Below are 23,328 nucleotides of genomic sequence, written 5' to 3' on the forward strand. Positions count from 1 at the left end.
GGGAGCGTGAGGGTTGAACGAGCTGGAAGTGTGGAAGTGGTAGTTGCAGGTTTGATTGCAACATTTCAGATAAGTTTGGATAAGTAATTGTATGGGATGGTCCTGGTGCGGGTCAGTTAGACTAGAAAGATTAATATTTCGGCACAGACTAGATGGGCCAAAGGGCCTGTTTCTGTGGTGTGAAGAATCAGGAAACAACTTCATTTGCCATTTACGTTAACTTGAGTTAGTAATTTGCTGTGGTGTGTTGGTCAGGGTGTGACATGCTACAAAAATCATTCAACAATAATGAAGAATAAATAATTATATAAAAATAAAGTTAGAAAGTAGAGATATGAAATAAAAATGTCACCAGCATGAATTCACAATGCAAACAGTATTTAAAGTGTTTGCAGTATTGAGTGATGAGGATCTTAGATAGACGGCTCACTAGAATGGTTGATCAGATTAACCGCATGGGGGTAGAGAACTTAAGATGACGTGAAGTGTTTGTATTAATAGCCCGTGGATGATGTGTCTTTGCCAAAGGAGGTGTAAGGTGCTCCTTCCCTCCACTCACCTGCAGGTCACCCTTGGGCGAGGTGCAGCCCCTGCTTAGCCCCCGATCAGGGTCACGTGAAGCCATGGGAGGAGGTGCTGGTGCATATCACACATCCTGGTTATGTCAGGCCGACAGTCTCTGAAGAGTATTGACGATGGCTGGGGTCACCCACCTTGTAAAGACACTGCCCAGAAAGCAATGGGAAACCAGTTCTGTAGAAAAATTTGCCAAGAACAGTCATGGTCAGGGAGAGACTGTGATCACCCATGTCGTACGACGATAATAGGATTTTGCAGAAGGGAACTTTTGGGAAAGGCACTTTGTAGGGCAGATTATGTCCACGATGGTTATAGATACCTGCAAACATTGTATTGTGATGATGAAGATTATCAGAATTAACAAAGGAATCTGAAAGTCCAGCGTGCAACATCTTGTGCTTATCGAACGAATGGGGTGCAAAGTGTTGCATTTTGGAAAGTCGAAGTGTAAAGTAACTTTATTATCAATAACGTCACTGTATACAACCCTGAGAGTCATTCATAGTAAAGGTCCGCACGGAGCAGGGTGGGCAAACAGATCAGGCTATGACTTTCACAGTGAGCAACCGACCCCTGGGGAGAGCTGTACAACAGAGAGAGCCTGGAGTGCAAGTGGAGTGACAGGTAGACAGGGTGGTAAAGAAGGTTTTCATCAGTCGGGGCTGAGTGTAACGGTGGGAGCTCATGGTGCAGTGGTACCAGACGCTGGTGAGGCTGTACATCTCACGTGGTCTGTACATACCAGCTGTGTGGTGAAAAAGGCTCAACAGCGCCTCTTTCACCTCAGACAGTTGAGGAAGTTTGGTATGGGCCTCCCAAATCCTAAGATCTTTCTACAGGGGCACAATTGAGAGCATCCTGACTGGCTGCATCACTGCCTGGTATGGAAACAGTACTTCCCTCAATCGCAGGACTCTGCAGGGAGTGGTGCGGACAACCCAGCGCATCTGTAGAGGTGAACTTCCCACTGGTCAGGACATTTACAAAGACAGGTGTGAAAAAGGGCCCGAAGGATCATTGGGGACTCGAGTCACCCCAACCACAATCTATCCCAGCCTCTACCATCTGGGAAACGGTTCTGCAGCATAAAAGCCAGGACCAGGCTCCGGGACAGCTTCTTCCACCAGGCCGTCAGACTGATTAATTCACATTGATTTGAGTGTATTCTATGTTACATTGACTGTTCTATTTATTATAAATTACTACCATTGCACATTTAGATGGAGACGTAATGTAAAGATTTTTACTCCTTATGTATGTAAAGGATGTAGGAAATAAAGTCAATTCAATTCAGCCCCAGCAGAGGACCCCGTCCCCTTTTCTCTCAAGGGTGGATGAGAGCAACAAGATGGAGATGTGATTCCACAGGTCCAGCCTGTCTTGATGTGGTGCCGGGATGATTTGCTTGTCACCAGATTGGGGGTAAACATGGTCACAGACTGTAACCCCTCTTTCTTGTTCTCTGCAGCACTGGCCGGTGTTTAAGGCTGTCTCGGAGATCTTCATCCTAACCCCTGCCCTGGTGGGCCTGAAGGGTAACCTGGAGATGACCCTGGCCTCCCGCCTGTCAACGGCAGTGAGTATCCCCTCGTTTCCCTTGCCGACCCTCTCTCCCCACTCCTCGGCTAAGCCGTAATGATTCGCAATGTTTCCCTTGCCTCCCCCTCTGTTCCTGATGTCACCTCCCCCATGCACCCGCTGGGAGTCGGCTGCCCCCCACCCCGGCTTGTCGGAGTAGCGGTAGGCACAATGTTTCTCAGTAGTGATCAGTCAGGGTTTAATTCCCGCTGCTGTCTGTAAGGAGTTCTTCACGTGACTCTGTGGCCTTCCTCCCAGAATTTCAAACCATAATGGGTTAGATTTAGTAAGTTGTGGGGGCTTCTATATTGGCACAGGAAACATAGCAACACTGCCGGGGCTGCACCCTCCAACACATCCTCAAACTGTGTTGGTCATTGACGCAAAAGACAGATTTCACAGTATGTTTCGAAATACAATTGACAAATAAAGCTAATCTTTAACAAAAAAGTTAATACAAGGAACATCTAATCTTGTGTCGGGTCCACTCCTTCACTCCCTGACCTTGTGGTGATAATGGACGGGTTCCCTGCTCCTGTCCGGCCTCTCTCGCCAACCCCACGTTCTGCTTCTCCGACAGGCCAACACCGGCAAGCTGGACAGCTCCAGTGACAGGTGGACCATGGTGACGTGTAACCTGGCTCTGATTCAGGTAGGGCATGGGGCCACGTGACACCCCGCTCCCACCCTCCATGCCGTGAGGGAGGGAGAGCGACTGAGGAACTGAGGGAGGGAGTGAATGAGCAAGGGTGGGAGGGAGCATTTGTCGGTGTGTGAGAACAACAGAGTGCACACGCAACTGTGAGTGTGCAACTGGCTGGGGGGCTGAGAACAGTGTGTGAGTGTACTATACGTGTAAGTGTGTGTACTGTGCATGTGTGACTGTGCCCTGTGTGTGTTGTGCCTACTTGTGTGCCCCCCGTGAGTACTGCATGCAAAGCACAAAGTAACTATTATTGGTGAACATGTACATACACCCCCGAGATTCATATTCTTGTGGGAACATTCAGTAAGTCCAAGATACACAATGGAATCGAAAAACCACACTCAACAGACTGGAAAACAACTAATGCCAAAACTGTGCAAATACAAAACATAATTATCAATAAACAATCAATATCGAAAACATGAGATGAAATGTCCTTGAAAGTGAGTCCATAGGTTTGTGGGAACAGTTCAGTGATGGAGGGAGTGAAGTTACCCCCTGTAGTTCAGGAGCCTGATGATTGTTCCTGATCCTGGATGTGTGAGTCCTGAGGCTCCTGATGGAACAGTGAGAAGAGGGGATGTTCTGGGTGGTGGGGGTCCCTGATCCTGGATGTGTGAGTCCTGAGGCTCCTGATGGATCAGTGAGAAGAGGGGATGTTCTGGGTGGTGGGGGTCCCTGATCCTGGATGTGTGAGTCCTGAGGCTCCTGATGGATCAGTGAGAAGAGGGGATGTTCTGGGTGGTGGGGGTCCCTGATGATGGATGCTGGTTTCCTGTGACAGTGTTTCATGTTCATGAACTCAGTGGTGGAGAGGCTTCATCTGTGATGGACTGGTCCATATCCACTGCTTGTAGGACTTTCCATCCAAGGGTATTGGTGTTTCCATACCAGGCTGTGATGCAGCCGGTCACCACACATCTATAGAAGTTTTCGATGTCACACCGAACCTTCGCAAACTCCTGAGGTGCCGTCGTGCTTTCTTTGTGATTGCTCTTGTGTCTGGGCCCCGGAAGTCAGCTCTGAAATGATAACAGGGAAAATGCCTGCTGCGGGTTGCAGTGAAGGCAGCTCAGTAGAGAGGTATTTAAAGTTTAGTGAGCCACCCACTGGATATCTTCGTGCTGATCGGCACCGTCTTGCAGCTGGTGCTTGTATATGTTCCAGGGGTGTGCAGGTACGTGTGTGTGGAGATTTGCTGCGTGTGCGTGTGTCGGGGCCGTATGCTGACGATCCCGCTTGTCTCTCTGCCTCAGGTCCAGGCCACGGTGGTGGGATTCTTGGCCGCTGTGGCCGCCGTGATCCTGGGATCGTTCTCCAGGGACCACATCGACTTTGACCGAGTCGCATTGCTGTGTGCGGGCAGCACTTCGACAGCATTTATCGCTGCTCGCTCGCTCGGTACCTCTGTTCCCTCCTTCACCCCTCCCCGCACGGGCAGCCTGATACCCCCACCCCTGCCTGGCTCTCCCCCGCACGGGCAGCCTGATACCCCCCAACCCTGCCTGCTCTCCCCGCCGCCCCCCGCACAGGCAGCCTGATACCCCCCACCCCTGCCTGCCTCTCCCCCGCACGGGGCAGCCCTGATACCCCCCAACCCTGCCTGCTCTCCCCCGCCCCCCCGCACAGGCAGCCTGATACCCCCCACCCCTGCCTGCTCTCCCCCGCACGGGCAGGCCCTGATACCCCCCACCCCTGCCTGCTCTCCCCCGCCCCCCCGCACGGGCAGCCTGATACCCCCCACCCCTGCCTGCCTCTCCCCCGCCCCCCGCACGGGCAGCCTGATACCCCCCCACCCCTGCCCTGCTCTCCCCCCCGCCCCCCGCACGGCAGCCTGATACCCCCCACCCCTGCCTGCTCTCCCCCCGCCCCCCGCACGGGCAGCCTGATACCCCCCAACCCTGCCTGCTCTCCCCCCGCCCCCCCGCACGGGCAGCCTGATACCCCCCACCCCTGCCTGCTCTCCCCCGCCCCCCGCACGGGCAGCCTGATACCCCCCACCCCTGCCTGCTCTCCCCCGCCCCCCGCAAGGGCAGCCTGATACCCCCCACCCCTGCCTGCTCTCCCCCCGCCCCCCGCACGGGGCAGCCTGATACCCCCCACCCCTGCCTGCTCTCCCCCGCCCCCCGCACGGGCGTGCCTGATACCCCCCACCCCTGCCTGCTCTCCCCGCCCCCCGCACGGGCAGCCTGATACCCCCCACCCTGCCTGCTCTCCCCCCGCCCCCCCTGGCACAGGCAGCCTGATACCCCCCACCCCTGGCCCTGCTCTCCCCCCGCATGGGCAGCCTGATACCCCCCCAACCCTGCCTGCTCTCCCACCGCCCCCCGCACAGGCAGCCTGATACCCCCCACCCCTGCCTGCTCTCCCCCCGCACGGGCAGCCTGATACCCCCCACCCCTGCCTGCTCTCCCCCGCCCCCCGCACGGGCAGCCTGATACCCCCCACCCCTGCCTGCTCTCCCCCCGCCCCCCCGCACGGGCAGCCTGATACCCCCCACCCCTGCCTGCTCTCCCCCGCCCCCCCCGCACGGGCAGCCTGATACCCCCACACCCCTGCCTGCTCTCTCCCCCGCCCCCCCGCACGGGCGCAGCCTGATACCCCCCCAACCCTGCCTGCTCTCCCCCGCCCCCCCGCACGGCAGCCTGATACCCCCACCCCTGCCTGCTCTCCCCCGCCCCCGCACGGGCAGCCTGATACCCCCCACCCCTGCCTGCTCTCCCCCGCCCCCCGCACGGGCAGCCTGATACCCCCCACCCCTGCCTGCTCTCCCCCGCCCCCCCGCACGGGCAGCCTGATACCCCCCACCCCTGCCTGCTCTCCCCGCCCCCCGCACGGGCAGCCTGATACCCCCCCACCCTGCCTGCTCTCCCCCGCACGGGCAGCCTGATACCCCCCACCCCTGCCTGCTCTCCCCCGCCCCCCCGCACGGGCAGCCTGATACCCCCACCCCCTGCCTGCTCTCCCCCGCCCCCCGCACGGGCAGCCTGATACCCCCCAACCCTGCCTGCTCTCCCCCGCCCCCCGCACGGGCAGCCTGATACCCCCCACCCCTGCCTGCTCTCCCCCGCCCCCCGCACAGGCAGCCTGATACTCCCCACCCCTGCCTGCTCTCCCCCTCGCCTGCAGTCCAAGAACAGAGTGAATTCGGGGCTGGGGAGGCCACTCGGCCCAGCACTGTCAGATCCCACAAGTCTCTGCAATTCTGTCTTCAGCTACTGGGTGGGGTGTTGGTCTGGGAACTCTAGCCCCAAACTACCCTGACCTTCCACCAGTCTTCACCCCAATGACATCACAGTGCAGGACGAGGCCATTCAGCCTATTAGTTTCCTGCTTGCCCCCAGCAGAGCAGGGGATTCAGGCCCTCTCCGACCTCTCTGTGCATCTACCCAACACTGACACACTGAGGGTCGTTACACAGTTACTGATTAATCGATTAACCTGCTGACCCAACACGTTGGAACGTGGGAGGGAACAGGGGCATCCGACCCGCGCGGTCACGGGGAAAACACACAAACTCCTTACAGACGGTGGTGGACGTTGGAATTGAACTTGGGCTGTGAGACAGAGGGTCACCCCACTGGAGGAGGACGGGGTGACTCTCTCAGTTCCCCAGCCCGTCAGAGGATTCCCAGCTAGGAGTCCATTCTGTCCATGATTTGGGGGTGGGTTCCTGCAGAAAGGACAAAGCTAGATTTTCCAGGGATTAGTCCAACATGTCCCAGGGAGTGTTTCACTGTGATGGGCCAGTTTCCCAGAGAGTTTTTGTTATAATGCAGACACTACACTCCCACCTTGAACCCTCACTTTCCCACTACCCTCCCCTTACTCCCCACTTCATCCTAACCCTACTCCTACGCACACCCTTCCTCTCTCCCTCCCCTGTCGTCTCCTCGCCCCACACCCTTCCTCTCTACCCGCAGTCATTCTCTCTCACGGTCCTCCTCTCTTCTCAGGTTTGGTGATGATCGCTGTGATCCTTGGCTCCAGGAAGGTTGGGATAAACCCCGATAACGTGGCCACCCCCAATCGCCGCCAGCCTCGGTGACCTCATCACTCTCTCCCTGTTGGCCCTCATCGGCAGCTCCCTGTACCAGCAACCTGGGTACGTCGCAAGGGTGGGGGCAGCACTGCGGGAGGGGCAGTACTGAGGGAGGGTCACACTGTGGGAGGGGCAGTACTGAGGGAGGGTCACACTGTGGGAGGGGCAGTACTGAGGGAGGGTCACACTGTGGGAGGGGTGGTGAGGGGGGGTCACACTGTGGGAGGTGGTGGTGAGGGGGGGTCACACTGTGGGAGGGTCACACTGTGGGAGGGGGTGGTACCGAGGGAGTGTCACATTGTGGGAGGGGCAATACTGAGGGAGGGTCACTGTGTAAATGGTCACACTGTGGGAGGGGTGGTACTGAGGGAGAGTCACACTGTGTAAATGGTCACACTGTGGGAAGGGTGGTACTGGGGGAGAGTCACACTGTGGGAGGGGTGGTACCGAGGGAGAGTCACATTGTGGGAGGGGCGATACTGAGGGAGGGTCACACAGTGGGAGGGGTGGTACCGAGGGAGAGTCACATTGTGGGAGGGGCGATACTGAGGAGGGTCACACTGTGGGAGGGGCGATACTGAGGGAGAGTCACACAGTGGGAGGGGTGGTACCGCGGGAGAGTCACACTGTGGGAGGGGCAGTACTGAGGGAGGGTCACTGTGTAAATGGTCACACAGTGGGAGGGGTGGTACTGAGGGAGGGTCACACTGTGGGAGGGGTGGTACTGAGGGTGGGTCACACTGTGGGAGGGGCGGTACTGAGGGAGGGTCACACTGTGGGAGGGGCAGTACTGAGGGAGGGTCACACTGTGGGGTTAGTGCTAAAAAGCCACCTCTTCCCTCCCCTCTGAACTTTGCCTCTCCTCTTTCACACCTGCCGCCAGAGCTGTAGGTGTAAAGGGGTGACATGGATGTAATCAGTTGGTGGGGTGACGGATGGGGGTGAGCCTGCTGACACGCTGACTTCCTCACCCCAGGCAAGGTGTACGTCGCACCGTCTGTGTGTGCTCTCCTCGTGGCCGTGATCCCGGTCTGGGTGACGATTGCCAGGCGGAGTCCACAGATCCGAGAGGTCCTGAGGTCCGGTTGGCAACCCGTCCTCATCGCCATGGTGATCAGCAGGTGGGTCGGGGAAATGGCTCCGAATACACATCACCATCGACTGAAATCGGACCTTGATCAATCCCAAACAATAACATCCCATCACACACTCCCGGGGTCAGACACAGAGTGAAGCTCCCTCCACACCGTCCCATCACACACTCCGGGGTCAGACACAGAGTGAATCTCCCTCCACACCGTCCCATCACACACTCCCGGGGTCAGACACAGAGTGAATCTCCCTCCACACCGTCCCATCACAGACTCCCGGGGTCAGACACAGAGTGAATCTCCCTCCATACAGTCCCATCACACACTCCCGGGGTCAGACACAGAGTGAATCTCCCTCCACACCGACCCATCTCACACTCCCGGGGTCAGACACAGAGTGAATCTCCCTCCACACCGTCCCATCACGACACAGAGTGAATCTCCCTCCACACCGTCCCATCACACACTCCCGGGGTCAGACACAGAGTGAATCTCCCTCCACACCGTCCCATCACACACTCCTGGGGTCAGACACAGAGTGAATCTCCCTCCACACCGTCCCATCACACACTCCCAGGGTCAGACACAGAGTGAAGCTCCCTCCATACCGTCCCATCACACACTCCCGGGGTCAGACAGAGTGAAACTCCCTCCACACCGTCCCATCACACACTCCCAGGGTCAGACACAGAGTGAAGCTCCCTCCACACTGTCCCATCACACACTCCTGGGGTCAAACACAGAGTGAATCTCCCTCCACACCGTCCCATCACACACTCCCGGGGGTCAGACAGAGTGAAACTCCCTCCACACCGTCCCATCACACACTCCCAGGGTCAGACACAGAGTGAAACTCCCTCCACACTGTCCCATCACACACTCCTGGGGTCAAACACAGAGTGAATCTCCCTCCACACCGTCCCATCACACACTCCCGGGGTCAGACAGAGTGAATCTCCCTCCACACCGTCCCATCACAGACTCCCGGGTCAGACACAGAGTGAAACTCCCTCCACACCGTCCCATCAGACACTCCCGGGGTCAGACACAGAGTGAAGCTCCCTCCATACCGTCCCATCACACACTCCCGGGGTCAGACAGAGTGAAACTCCCTCCACACCGTCCCATCACAGACTCCCGGGGTCAGACACAGAGTGAAACTCCCTCCACACCGTCCATCACAGACTCCCGGGGTCAGACACAGAGTGAAACTCCCTCCACACCGTCCCATCACACACTCCCGGGGTCAGACACAGAGTGAATCTCCCTCCACACTGTCCATCACACACTCCCGGGGTCAGACACAGAGTGAAACTCCCTCCACACCGTCCCATCACACTCTCCCAGTGTCAGACACAGAGTGTAACTCCCTCCACACCGTCCCATCACACACTCCCGAGGTCAGACACAGAGTGAATCTCCCTCCACACCGTCCCATCACACTCCTGGTTGAGTTGTTGTGAGTTTTTTCAGCATTGCTCTATCTTGGTTTGAACACTCCATTTGAAATTATTTTCCAGTTTCGGGGGTCTGATCCTGGACAAGATGATCGTGAATCCAAAGTTTGAGGGAATGGCTGTGTTCACCCCGGTTATTAACGGTGAGTTTTCCTACCAGATGAAGTTACACTTGTGAATGGAAGCAGTTGTCCATTGCTGCCAAACAGCTGATGTCCAACTGCACAGGGATTTACTCTGAATTCACTGTGACTTTGAATGTTTCCTACCCAGGTAAATGGGATCAGTGTAGATGGGCAGCAGAGTGGTGAAGGGCCAAATGGCCTATTTCTGAGCTGTACAGCCCCATTACTGGAATTTGTGGGTGGATGGGGAACAGGTAACTAATTGGGAGACAGGTATATCAAATTATGTATATGTTATGACATAACATCTTGTGGTTCATTTTACAAAACAATTTGTAAAAAGCTCTACGTATACAAAGACAAACATCCAATTTGTGAAAGACGAACTGTGCAAATAAAAACTAATAGAAGGTACGTTGTAAATGGTTGTTGCAAGTGAGTCTGTGGGTTGTGGAATCAGTTCAGAGCTGAGTGAAGTTCTCCACGTGGGTTCAAGAGGGTAATAACTATTTTTGAACCTAGTGGTGTGAATCCTGAAGCTCCTGTATCTCCTTCCCAATGGCGAGAGCAAGAAGAGAGCATAGCCTGGATGGTGGGGTCCCACCTGCTGCTTTCCTGCAACAGTAGATGCACTCAATGGTGGGGAGGGCTTTATCCATGCTGGACTGGGCTGTTTTGTAGGATTTTCCATTCACGGGCCTTGAGTTTCCGTACCAGGCCATGATGGAGTCAGTCAGGACACTCCCCACTGTGCATCTATAGAAGTTTGTCAAGGTTCCAGATGACATGCTGATCTGCGAATATTCAAAGACAGTCAAGGTGTTGTCATACCTCCTTTGTAATGGTGGCCCTGGACAAATCATCTGATACGATAGTTCCCCATCCTTTCCACCTTCAATTCCCTGGTGCTTTGAGGGCCAGAATGGTCTCAGAGGGCTGAGCAGCCTCCCCGTAATCAGAAGACACATCGAACTCCACTCCTCCTTCAGCCTGATCGTCTTCCTTTGCTTTTGCCCCCTCCCCAGGTGTCGGCGGAAATCTCGTGGCAATCCAGGCCAGCCGTATCTCTACCTACCTGCACCAACGCAGCGTGCCAGGCGTGCTGCCCCGTGGCATGCAGGACCTGTGCCCCAGTCTCTGCACCACCTTCGTCCGCTCCGGTAGGTCCTCACGTGCTGTTATCTGAATCACTGAATCACGGCTGAAAGAAGATCGTAGCTGGGGGCTTAATGCCCAAGGATACACATTGTATCAAAAGGACAGGCAGGAAAACCGAGGGGGCAGCGTTCCTCAGTTTGTAAAAAAAAATAAATCAAATCATTAGAAAGAGGTGACATGGGGTCAGAAGGTGTTGAATCATTGTGGATACAGCCAAGGAACTGCAAGGGTAAATAGACCCTGATGGGAGTTGTATACAGACCCCAAACAGTGATAAGGATGTGGCCTACAAATTACAACAGGAAACAGGAAATGCAGCCAATAGGGCAATGTTCCGATAGTCATGGGGATTTCAATATGCAGGTAGATTGGGAAAATCGGGTTGGTGTGGGATTCCAAGGGGGGGAATTTCTAGCGTGCCTATGAGATGTATTTTTAGAGCAGCTCTTGGTTGAGCCCACTAGGGAATCAGCTATTCTGGATTGGGTGTTGTGCAATGAAATGGAATTGATTAGAGAGCTTAAGGTAAAAGAACCCTTAAGGGCGAGAGATCATACTATGATTAAACTCACCCTGAAATTTGAGATGGAGAAGCTAAAGTCAGATGTTTCAGTATTACAGTGGAGTAAAGGGAATTACAGAGGCATGAGAGGGGAGTTGGCCAGAATTGATTGGAAAAGGACACTGGCAGGGAGGACGGCCGAGCAACATTGGCTGGAATCTCTGGAAGCAATTCGGAAGGCACAGGATATATACCTCCCAAAGAGGAAGAAGTATTCTAAAGGCAAGATGACACAACCGTGGCTGACAAGAGAAGTCAAAGCCAAAGAGAGGACATAGAATAAAAATTAATTAGAAGTTAGAGGATTGGGAAGCTTTTAAAAACCAATAGAAGGCAACTAAGATATCACTAAGAAGGTAACGATGGAATACAAAAGTAAGCTAGCCAATAATATTAAAGAGGACACAGGAATTTCTTCAGATCCATGGTGTAAAAGAGGAGAGTGGGTATCGGACTGCTGGAGGATAACGAAATGGCAGACAAACTGAGACATTAGCAGAATGGTGGAAGCTTTAGGCGTTGGGGGCATGAAGAGTGTGAAGTTGCCTTGACTAGAGAGAAGGTTCTTGGGAAACTGAAATGTCTGAAGGTAGCTAAGTCACCTGGACCAGATGGTGAACATCCCAGGGTTCTGAAGGAGATGGCTGAAGAGATTGTGGAGGCATTAGTAATGATCTTTCAAAAATCACTAGTTTCTGGAATGGTTCCAGAAGACTGGAAAATTACAAATGTAATTTGTAATTCTACTCTTCAGGAAGGGAGAGAGGCAGAAGAAATTAATATATAAGAAAGCTAATGGCATGCTGGACTTTATAACAAGAGGAATTGAGTATAGGAGTAAAGAGGTCCTTCTGCAGCTGTACAGGGCCCTGGTGAGACCCCACCTGGAGTATTGTGTGCAGTTTTGGTCTCCAAAATTTGAGGAAGAACATTCTTGCTATTGAGGGAGTGCAGTGTAGGTTCAGAAGGTTAATTCCTGGAATGGTGGGACTGTCATATGTTGAAAGATTGGAGTGACTGGGCTTGTATACACTGGAATTTAGAAGAATGAGAGGGGATCTGATTGAAACATAAGATTATTAAGGGATTGGACACGCTGGAGCCAGGAAGCATGTTCCCGCTGATGGGTGAGTCCAGAACTAGAGGCCACAGTTTAAGAATAAGGGGTAGACCATTTAGAACAGAGATGCAGAAAAACTTTTTCACCCAGAGAGTGGTGGATATGTGGAATGCTCTGCCCCAGAAGGCAGTGGAGGCCAAGTCTCTGGATGCATTCAAGAGAGAGTTAGATAGAGCTCTTATAGATAGTGGGGTCAAGGGATACGGGGAGAGGGCAAGAACGGGGTACTGATTGTGTATGATCAGCCATGATCACAGTGAATGGTGGTGCTGGCTAGAAAGGCCGAATGGCCTACTCCTGCACCTACTGTCTATTGTCTATAAAGGAAACTATAGGCCAGTTAGTCTGACCTCAGTGGTTGGGAAGATGTTGGAGTTGATTATTTAGGATGTGGCTTCGGGGTACTTGGAGGCACGGGATAAAATAGGCCACAGTCAGCATGGTTTCCTAAAGGAAAGTATTGTCTGACAAATCTGTGGGAATTCTTTGAAGGAATAACAAACAGGATAGACAGCCAGTTAATGTTGTATACTTGGATTTTCAAATGCCCTTTACTTAACAAGCTACGAGTCCATGGTATTACATGGAAGACCCTAGCATGGATAAAGCAGTGGCTGATTGGCAGGAGGCAAAGAGTGGGAATAAAGGGAGCTTCTTCTGGTTGGCTGCCTGTGACTAGTGATGTCCACAGGGGTTTGTGCTGGGACCGATACTTTTTACGTTATATGTCAATGATGGAATTGATGGCTTTGTTGCAAAGTTTGCAGATTATATGAAGATGGGTGGAGCAGCAGGTGGTTTTGAGGCAATAGAGAGGCAACTGAAGGACTTAGACAGATTAGGAAAATGGGCAAAGAAGTGGCAGATGGACTACAGTGTTGGGAAGTGTATGGTCATGCGCTTTGGGAGAAGAAATGAAAGGATTGACTCTTTTCTGATGGAGAGAAAATATAAAAAAGTCTCAAAGGGACTTTGGAATCCTTGTGCAGGATTCCCTGAAAGTTAATTTGCAGCCCGAGTTGGTGGTGCGGAAGGCAAATGCAATGTTAGCATTCTTTTGAAGGGGACTAGAATATAAAAGCAAAGATGTAACGTTGAGACTTTATAAAGCACTGGTGAGACTTCACTTGGAGTACTGTGAGCAGGTTAGGGCCTCTTATCTTAGAAAGGATGTGCTGAAACTGGAGAGGGTTCAAAGGAGGTTCACAGGATTGAATAGCTTGTCATACGAAGAACTTTTGATGGCCTGTATTCACTGGAATTCAGAAGAATGAGGGGTGACCTCATTGAAACCTATCGAATGATGAAAGGCCGTGATAGAGTGGATGTGGAGAGGATGTTTCCCATGGTGGGAGAGTCTCAGGCCAGAGGACCCAGCCTCAGAAAGGAGGGCATTCTTTTAGAACAGAGATGAGGAATTTCTTTAGCCAGAGAGTGGTGAATCTGTGGAATTTGTTGCCACAGGCAGCTGTGGAGGCCAAGTCTTTATGTATATTTAAGGTAGAGGTTGATAGATTCTTGATTGGTCAGGCATGAGCGGATACGGGAGGGGAGGGCGGAAGGTAGGTGATTGGAGCTGAGGGGAAGAATGGATCAGCCGTGATGAAATGGTGGAGCAGGCTTGATGGGCCAAATGGTCATATCCTGCGCCTATCTCTTATGGTCTATATCCCAAAGATGTGTGGCTGTGTGGGTAACACGCTCAAAATGCTGGAGAAACTCAGCAGGTCAGGCAACATCTATGGAGAGGGTTAAACAGTCAACACTTCAGGCTGAGACCCTTCATCAGGACTGGAAAGGAAGGGGCAGAAAGCCAGATTGGAAGGTGCTGGGAGAAAGAGTGTAAGCTGGCAGGTGATTGGTGAAACCAGGCGAAGGGGAAGGTAGGTGCGTGGGGGGGGGGGGGGGATGAGGGGAGAGTGAAAGGGTTGAAGGAGGAATGCGATAGAGGAGAGTGAAGCATGAAAAAGGGAGGTGCGGGGCACCAGAGGGAGGTGATGGGCAGGTGAGGAGAAGAGAAAGAGGAGAGGAACTGGAATGGGGAACAGAAAAATAGAGATGGTAAACACACAAGATTCTGTAGATGCTGTAAGTTTTAAACAACACACAAAATGCTGGGAACTCAGCAGGTGGAGGGGAATAAACAGGCAATGTTTTGGAACGAGACCCTTCATCAGGACTGGAAAGGAAGTTTGTGATATTCCATGTGAACCCAGTGCGTCAAAGGCTTTTTTTTGTGCTGTATTGTCTCTGACAAATAGGGGTTTAGGTCCATCCAGTAATCAATTTTACAAATGTGAAGCGTGCTGTTTGTATGGAGATGGAATAATCGCCCAGAATCAAAATCGGGTTTATCACCACAGGTAGATGTTGTGAAAATTGTTGCTCAGTGGCAACAGGTCATTGCAATACAATACAATTTACAATAGGAAATACAAAAAATATAATTACTGGAAATATAAAAAATGTAATTGTTGCTGAAAGAGAGCAAATGGTGAGTCAGACTGTTCAGAAATCTGATGGCAGAGATTGAGTGTGTGTCTTCAGACTCCTGTACCTCGTCCCTGGTGTACCAGTGAGAAGAGGGCAGGTCCTGGGTGATGGATGCTGCCTTCTTGAGGAATCGCCATTTGAAGGCGTCCTCGATAGCCAGTGTCCATGGCTGAGGTTGCAGGTTAGTGTCCATGGCTGAGGTTGCAGGTTTGTTTGTTTTTTTTTCTTTTTCGATCCTTTGTACTGGTACCTCCTTACTAGACAGTGATAAAAGCCCGCCAGAATACTCTCTATGGAGCATCTGTAGAAATTTGAGCGACTTTGGTGACATTTTGTGGGGTTAGAAGTGGAAAGGCTGAGCAGTTTCAAGTTCCTGGGTGTCAACATCTCTGAAGAAATATCTGGGGCCCAACATACTGATGCAGTAACAAATGAAACCCCTTTGAGTGGCATCTCTAGAAATGCAGCTCATTAGCCCCTTGGTAACAGCCACTGGAGTCTATGGCGAGAAACCCACCTTCCTCAAGCTCCACATGTCCAGGGTGTCTACGACTTTGGTCCTGCCAAACCCGTGAGGTTGGGATGTCTCGTCCACCCAAACCCTGGTTTGTGTGAATGCTGTCTGATTTACTGCCCCCCCCCCCACCCTCTGTTGGCGAGAAATAACAGATTGTAAACTGAATACAATTATAAAGAAAGTGTATTTATGGACATTAACTGAACCAAAGAGTTATTAAAGGGAAAAAAAACAGAAAAGGCTCACTCTAAATTAGTGGTCAAATGCACACACAAGTCGGAGCTTATCTTAAAGCTGTCTAACTCTCACTGGACCCTCGGACAGCATGAAATCACACGCCACCTTCCGAATGTCACTCAAAATCCATCTCGAACAAACAGATCTCCCACAGATCCTTCCAGAAGCATGAAGCACCTTGTGCAACAGGGTTGGCCTCCTCAGCCATCTCCCCTCCTATCTTGTCCCAGCTCCCACCAGAAATACCTTGAACAACACTAGTGTCATAGAACAGCACATTACAGGCCCTTCGGCCTACAATGTTGTGCTGACGCCATAACCTACTCTAGAAACTGCCTAGAATTTCCCTACCACATAGCCCTCTATTTTTCTAAGCTCCATGTACCTATCTAAGAGTCTCTTAAAAGGCCCTATCGTATCTGCCTCCACCACAGTCGCCAGCAGTGCCTTCCATATACGCACCACTGTGTGTGGAAAAAATTACCTGACATTCCCTCAGTACCTATTTCCAAACACCTTAAAACTATGCCCCCTCATTTTAGCTATTTCAGCCCTGGGAAAAGCCTCTGACTATCCACACAATCAATGCCTCTCATCATCTTATACACCTCTCAGAACCTTTCCACCCAGCATTCCCTAGACCCTGTCCCAATTCCACCATCCTGATTGGCTGACACCACAGTCCTAAGTTGATCAATAAATCCCCTTATCTCAGCTCAAACCCAGACATGCTGAAAGCAGAACTGACTGCTCCTTACAGACTGCTAAATGAAATACCTGCAGCATAGCGGTAAAAGTCTTAACTGGGACATTACACAAAGGAGGGATAACAACAGCTATATTTCATTAAGAGCTTGAGGAGATTTGGTATGTCAACCAAAGACGCACAAATTTCTACAGATGTACTGTGAAGAACTGGTTGCATCACCCCCTGGCATGGAGGGGAGGGGGACTGCAGAGGATCAGAGAAAGCTGAAGAAAGGTGTAAACTCAGCCAGCTCCACCATGGGCACCCCTTCCAGCACCGAGGACTCCTTCAAAAGGTGTCGCCTCACAAAGGTGGCATCCATCACTAAGGACCCTGATCACCCAGGACATGCCCTCTTCTCGTTGTTACCATCAAGGACAAAGCACAGAAGCCTGAAGGCACTCACTCAATGATTCAGGAACAGCTTCTTCACTTCTGCCATCTGATTTCTGAATGGTCAGTGAACCCATGAACACTACCTCGCTATTGCTATTTTCCCTCTCTTTTTGCACTACTCATTTAATTTGGTTTGTAATATATACTTACTGTAATTTGCAGTTTGATTGTCATGTATTGCAATGTACTGCTCTTTCAAAACAACGGTCTTGGCAAACACTGGTGATAATAAACCTGATTCTGATTCGTAACAGGATCCTGTTGGTCTGTGCTTCTTCAAAAGCCGGCAAGTTGCACTCCCGTGAAGTGAATAACCCTGTAACTAACCTACTGTACATTATCAGGCCAATGTCATCACGTGATTTGAACAAAGCCTTCCTGACCAGTGACCTGACTCTGAAGCATTACAAGAGAAATATCAATAAGATTGAAAAATTACAGAGAAAATTTACAAGGATGTTACTGGGACTTGACCGCCTGAGTTATAGGGAAAGGTTAAATAGATCAGGATTTCCTCGTGCGTAGGAAAATGAGGGGAGATTTGATAAAGGTATGCAAAATTATGAGGGGTATGGAATGGATAAATGCAAGAAAGTTGGGATAGATTAGAGCTAGAGGTCATAGGTTAAGGGTAAAAGGTGAAATGTTTAACCTGAGGGGGATCTTTGTCACTTAGAGGGTGGTGAGAGTGTGGAATGAGCTGCCAATGAAAGTGGTGATGCAAGTCAGCTTACAACGTTTGAGAAAACGTTTGACCAGTACGTGGATGGGAGTGGTATGGAGGGCTGTGGTCCAAGGCAAGTCAATGGGACTAGGCAGAGTAAAGGGTCAGCAAGGACTAGATGGGCCAAAGGTTCTGTTTCTGTGACTCAGACTCAAACAACAAGCCCTGCTGAGAATGAGTTGTGGAGTCGTTGAAAGTGAAATTAGAGATCAGTTCAGAACAGAGATGAGCGAAGTTATCGACTTTGGTTCAGGAGCCTGATGGTTGACGGGTAGGTTCCTGAACCTGGTGGGGAGGTCCTGGGGTCTCTCTCCCTCACTCCTGATGACAGCAGTGAGAAGAGAGCGTGGCCTGGGTGATGGGGGTTCCTGATGCATGCTGATGACCCCTCCCCCCACCTTCTCATGGTGAGGGAGAAGGTGGAAGACGTAAAGGGCTGGAGAGGGAATCTGACAGGAGAGGAGAGTGGACCGTGGGAGAAAGGGAAGGAGGAGGGGAGCCAGAGGGAGGTGGTGGTTAGGGAGAAGGGGTGAGGGGAATGGGAAAAAGAGAGAGAAGGGCTAGGGGAAGAAATTGATACTGTTGGATTGGAGGCTACCAGACAGAATTTGAGGTGTTGCTTGTCAACCCGAGGGTGGCCTCATCATGACCGGGCATACAGATCAGATCGTTACATAGAGCATTGAGGCGGAAGAAGGTCAAACAATCACGGGATGCAGAATAAAGTGCCACAGTTACTGAGAAAGAACCCCTGTGTTCTGGGTTAGTAAGTTGAGGACATGCTATATTGGTGCTGGAAGCATGGCAACACTTGGGGGCTGCCCCAGCACATCCTCGGACTGCGTTGGGCATTGATGCAAACGACACATTTCACTATGTTTCGATTTACTGTACATGTGGCAAGTTGAACTTTGAGCTCTCTCCTTCCCCAGGTATAAACTCGACATCGGCCCGCGTCCTCCTCCTCCTGGTTGTACCCGGACATCTGCTCTTCATCCTGGTCATCAAGTTCCTCCGAGCCGGACACATCTCCGTCAGCCTCTCCTTCACCGGCCTCTACCTGACTGCTGCCCTCCTCCAGGTAACCGGCTCAGAGCGTAACTCCTCCCCCCACCAGACGCGTTCTCCCACAGAAACCTCAACCCTCACATGCACGGTGTGGGGGGGGGGGTGGGCTTGGTGCTAATGGAGGGAGGGTCACACTGCGGGGGGGGGCGGTGCCGAGGGAGGGTCACACTGCGGGGGGGGGGCGGTGCCGAGGGAGGGTCACACTGCGGGGGGCGGTGCCGAGGGAGGGTCACACTGCGGGGGGGCGGTGCCGAGGGAGGGTCACACTGCGGGGGGGCGGTGCCGAGGGAGGGTCACACTGCGGGGGGGCGGTGCCGAGGGAGGGTCACACTGCGGGGGGGCGGTGCCGAGGGAGGGTCACACTGCGGGGGGGCGGTGCCGAGGGAGGGTCACACTGCGGGGGGGCGGTGCCGAGGGAGGGTCACACTGCGGGGGGGCGGTGCCGAGGGAGGGTCACACTGCGGGGGGGCGGTGCCGAGGGAGGGTCACACTGCGGGGGGCGGTGCCGAGGAGGGTCACACTGCGGGGGGGCGGTGCCGAGGGAGGGTCACACTGCGGGGGGGCGGTGCCGAGGGAGGGTCACACTGCGGGGGGGCGGTGCCGAGGGAGGGTCACACTGCGGGGGGGCGGTGCCGAGGGAGGGTCACACTGCGGGGGGGCGGTGCCGAGGGAGGGTCACACTGCGGGGGGGCGGTGCCGAGGGAGGGTCACACTGCGGGGGGGCGGTGCCGAGGGAGGGTCACACTGCGGGGGGGCGGTGCCGAGGGAGGGTCACACTGCGGGGGGGCGGTGCCGAGGGAGGGTCACACTGCGGGGGGGGCGGTGCCGAGGGAGGGTCACACTGCGGGGGGGCGGTGCCGAGGGAGGGTCACACTGCGGGGGGGGCGGTGCCGAGGGAGGGTCACACTGCGGGGGGGCGGTGCCGAGGGAGGGTCACACTGCGGGGGGGCGGTGCCGAGGGAGGGTCACACTGCGGGGGGGCGGTGCCGAGGGAGGGTCACACTGCGGGGGGGGGCGGTGCCGAGGGAGGGTCACACTGCGGGGGGGGCGGTGCCGAGGGAGGGTCACACTGCGGGGGGGGCGGTGCCGAGGGAGGGTCACACTGCGGGGGGGTGGCGGTGCCGAGGGAGGGTCACACTGCCGGGAGGGGGTGGCGGTGCCGAGGGAGGGTCACACTGCCGGGAGGGGGTGGCGGTGCCGAGGGAGGGTCACACTGCCGGGAGGGGGTGGCGGTGCCGAGGGAGGGTCACACTGCCGGGAGGGGGTGCGGTGCCGAGGGAGGGTCACACTGCGGGGGGGGGCGGTGCCGAGGGAGGGTCACACTGCGGGGGGGGGGGCGGTGCCGAGGGAGGGTCACACTGCGGGGGGGGGGGGCGGTGCCGAGGGAGGGTCACACTGCCGGGAGGGGGGGGGCGGTGCCGAGGGAGGGTCACACTGCCGGGAGGGGGGGGGCGGTGCCGAGGGAGGGTCACACTGCCGGGAGGGGGGGGGCGGTGCCGAGGGAGGGTCACACTGCCGGGAGGGGGGGGGCGGTGCCGAGGGAGGGTCACACTGCCGGGAGGGGGGGGCGGTGCCGAGGGAGGGTCACACTGCGGGGGGGGGCGGTGCCGAGGGAGGGTCACACTGCGGGGGGGGGCGGTGCCGAGGGAGGGTCACACTGCGGGGGGGGGGCGGTGCCGAGGGAGGGTCACACTGCGGGGGGGGGGCGTGTGCCGAGGGAGGGTCACACTGCGGGGGGGGGGGGTGTGCCGAGGGAGGGTCACACTGCGGGGGGGGGGGGGTGTGCCGAGGGAGGGTCACACTGCGGGGGGGGGTGCCGAGGGAGGGTCACACTGCGGGGGGGGGGGGTGCCGAGGGAGGGTCACACTGCGGGGGGGGTGCCGAGGGAGGGTCACACTGCGGGGGGGGTGCCGAGGGAGGGTCACACTGCGGGGGGGGTGCCGAGGGAGGGTCACACTGCGGGGGGGGTGCCGAGGGAGGGTCACACTGCGGGGGGGGTGCCGAGGGAGGGTCACACTGCGGGGGGGGTGCCGAGGGAGGGTCACACTGCGGGGGGGGGTGCCGAGGGAGGGTCACACTGCGGGGGGGTGCCGAGGGAGGGTCACACTGCGGGGGGGGTGCCGAGGGAGGGTCACACTGCGGGGGGGGTGCCGAGGGAGGGTCACACTGCGGGGGGGGGGGCGGTGCCGAGGGAGGGTCACACTGCGGGGGGGGGGCGGTGCCGAGGGAGGGTCACACTGCGGGGGGAGGGGGGCGGTGCCGAGGGAGGGTCACACTGCGGGGGGAGGGGGGCGGTGCCGAGGGAGGGTCACACTGCGGGGGGAGGGGGGCGGTGCCGAGGGAGGGTCACACTGCGGGGGGAGGGGGGCGGTGCCGAGGGAGGGTCACACTGCGGGGGGAGGGGGGCGGTGCCGAGGGAGGGTCACACTGCGGGGGGAGGGGGGCGGTGCCGAGGGAGGGTCACACTGCGGGGGGAGGGGGGCGGTGCCGAGGGAGGGTCACACTTGGGGGGAGGGGGGCGGTGCCGAGGGAGGGTCACACTGCGGGGGGGGCGGTGCCGAGGGAGGGTCACACTGCGGGGGGGGGGGTGTGCCGAGGGAGGGTCACACTGCGGGGGGGGGGGTGCCGAGGGAGGGTCACACTGCGGGGGGGGGGGGTGCCGAGGGAGGGTCACACTGCGGGGGGGGGGGGGGGTGGCGGTGCCGAGGGAGGGTCACACTGCCGGGCGGGGGGGGGGGTGTGCCGAGGGAGGGTCACACTGCGGGGGGCGGTGCCGAGGGAGGGTCACACTGCGGGGGGGGGGGGTGTGCCGAGGGAGGGTCACACTGCCGGGAGGGGGTGGCGGTGCCGAGGGAGGGTCACACTGCGGGGGGGGGGGTGTGCCGAGGGAGGGGTCTCAGTAAGATGTGTCATGAAACTAAGTGGCACAACCCTTATTGTCAGTGGCGGTCGGGCGGCTCTCCGCTAATTCCATCATCTCTCTGCCCTCTGGGACGGGGGATACGCGGTGAGCTTCCTGAAGAAAACCCGCTCCATTCCAGGAGACGAATCCCCCGGCTCCTGGAATGGCGGGGGAGGGAGGTGGGGTCCACATGAGCCACCTCAGCTCCACTTGCAGCAGGGTGGCCATCTTGTTGGCCTCTTTTCTCCAGCCTGAGATATTGTAGGTTCGGGAGATGGTGCCGGGCCGCCGTGCGTCAGGCTGGCTCACTGATGCACGTTGTCAATGTGTACGCTCCTGAGCCCGGCCCGATACCTTCGTGCCTGTTCCGAGAGGAGTCTGCGTTGCTGGGGTCCGTCGATCGTAACCAGTGCGTTATCGGGGGGGGGGGGGGAGGTGATTTCAACTGCACCCTCGAGGGGAGGGATCACACTGGCCCCCAGAGTGGCCGAGCATCGGTAAGAAAGCTCAGGGTGTTGATCGTGTCCACCGACTCGGTCGACGTCTGCTGGAACCTTCAGCCTGACCTCTGTGCTTTCTCAGGGAGGGGCGGAGGGGGTGGAGGCTCGTGGATGGACCAACTCTACATCTCCAGGGCCCACACTCCCGGGTGTCGGCCGCCTCCACGTGGCCAGCCATGTGCTCCACCTGGTGTGGACAGAGCTAAACGTGCTGCTCGCACAGGTGGGGTCCACGTACTGGCATTTCAACAACCGGCTGCTGGAGGAAACTATTTCCGGGATCGTTCTGGCTGTTCTGAAAGTTGTGGCAGAAACAATAGGAGAGTTTCCCCTCCCTGAGGCTCCAATGGGACGTGGGCAAGGCTCACATCTGACAGTTGTGCCAGGAATACGCTCATGGGGATTGGCCAAGTGGCGGATGTCCGGGATCGATCGGTTTAAGGATCTGGTGAACCAGGAGTTCCAGCTGGGGCTGACCGATGAGGACCAGCCCCTCTGGGATGAGTGAGTAGCAGCGGAGGAAGGAGGCACTGAGGTACCTGCAGCTCAACCAGGGCCAGTGACTGAGACAGAAGTCTCCAGGGCTAGACTGGCTAACAGTAAGGTTATTCTGGGCCTCTGGGACATCCTAGGAGTTGATTATGCAGGGTATTGGGGGAGAGCATGGCATTGGGCGAGATGCCCCTCTCCTGGCGCAGAGTAATTGTAGCCCTGCTGCCAAAGGGGGTGTCTCTTGCCTAAAGAATTGGCACCCAGTATCTCTCTTTAGTGTGGAGTATCTTTGTCTGGATGATGGGCAATCAGCTGGGCTCCATGCTGGCTCAAGTTGTCAACTCTGACTGGTCCGGGGTGGTCAATCCAGGACAATATCCACCTCGTCCGGGATCTGATCAACCTGTACCAGGATGGTCTGTCAGTTGCCTTTCTCTCCCTTGACCAAGAGAAGGCATTCGATGGGATGGACCACGAGCCTCTTTCAGGGACTCTGCGAGCGTTTGGGCTGGGCCACCCCACATCCGACTGCTGTACCCTGCCCCGTGAAGGTGAACGGGTCTCTGACGGTGCCCTGCAGCAGGGGTGCTCCAGGTTGGGGCAGTTGTACTCGGTTTGCATGGAGCCATTCCTGCAGGAGTTAACGGGTTTGGTTCTAGCAGATACGGAGGTTGTCCTTTCGGCTTTCACCGATGATGTCCTCCTCAAGGTCACCGACCCTGTTGATGTGCAGAGGATGTGAGGCTGCCCGCAGTCTTCTCGGCTGTATCCTCTGCAAAGGTCAACTGGGAGCAGAGTGTGGGCCTCTTGGTGGGTCAGTGGCAGGTGGACTC

At 55.6% G+C, this 23,328-nt stretch overlaps 1 pseudogene; it reads left to right on the forward strand.

The window, feature by feature from the left end:
• LOC132377680 (solute carrier family 41 member 1-like) overlaps positions 1-23,328 on the forward strand; it is a 42,828-nt pseudogene that overhangs the window by 13,998 nt on the left and 5,502 nt on the right.

Source organism: Hypanus sabinus, chromosome 19, assembly GCF_030144855.1.
Source record: "Hypanus sabinus isolate sHypSab1 chromosome 19, sHypSab1.hap1, whole genome shotgun sequence".
Lineage (NCBI taxonomy): Eukaryota > Metazoa > Chordata > Chondrichthyes > Myliobatiformes > Dasyatidae > Hypanus > Hypanus sabinus.